Source organism: Branchiostoma floridae, chromosome 8 (genome assembly GCF_000003815.2).
Source record: "Branchiostoma floridae strain S238N-H82 chromosome 8, Bfl_VNyyK, whole genome shotgun sequence".
In the NCBI taxonomy this organism is placed as follows: domain Eukaryota; kingdom Metazoa; phylum Chordata; class Leptocardii; order Amphioxiformes; family Branchiostomatidae; genus Branchiostoma; species Branchiostoma floridae.
Window position 1 is genome coordinate 5,402,357 of NC_049986.1, and position 864 is coordinate 5,403,220.

Below are 864 nucleotides of genomic sequence, written 5' to 3' on the forward strand. Positions count from 1 at the left end.
TAAGGAATAGAAAGGTGAAAACCGCAAAATCCTGGGATACTTCCTTCTCAATATATTCTCGAGCATATAGGCCCTGTTTAGGCGCAACCGTTAGCTCCTTTATTAATACCGCGCCTGTCACGGCACAAGGTAAGGTGATGACTTAATGTCGTGATTGTAGCTCAGGCTTTAAGTTCCGGCCTGGCATACTTGGTATCCTTGGAATGGTCCCTTAGTAAGGAATAGAAAGAAAACATCCTCAAAATCCTCGGATACTTCCTTCTCGATACATTCTCGAGCATATGGGCCCTGTTTAGGCGCAACCGCTAGCTCCTTCATTGATACGGCACCGAGTAGGGCGATAACTCAATGTCGCGATTGTAGCTCAGGCTTTAAGTTCCGGCCTGGCACACTTCGTATCCTTGGAAAGGTCCCTTAGTAAGGAATAGAAAGGTGAAAACCGCAAAATCCTCGGATACTTCCTTCTCAATATATTCTCGAGCATATAGGCCCTGTTTAGGCGCAACCGCTAGCTCCTTTATTGATACGGCACCGGGTATGGTGATGACTCAATGTCGCGATTGTAGGTCAGGCTTTAAAATCCGACCTAGCACACTTGGTATCTTTGGAAAGGTCCCTTAGTAAGGAATAGAAAGGTGAAAACCGCAAAATCCTCGGATACTTCCTTCTCAATATATTCTCGAGCATATAGGCCCTGTTTAGGCGCAACCGCTAGCTCCTTTATTAATACCCCGCATGTCACGGCACCAGGTAAGGTGATGACTTAATGTCGTGATTGTAGCTCAGGCTTTAAGTTCCGGCCTGGCATACTTGGTATCCTTGGAATGGTCCCTTTTAAGGAATAGAAAGCCGAAGACCGCAAAA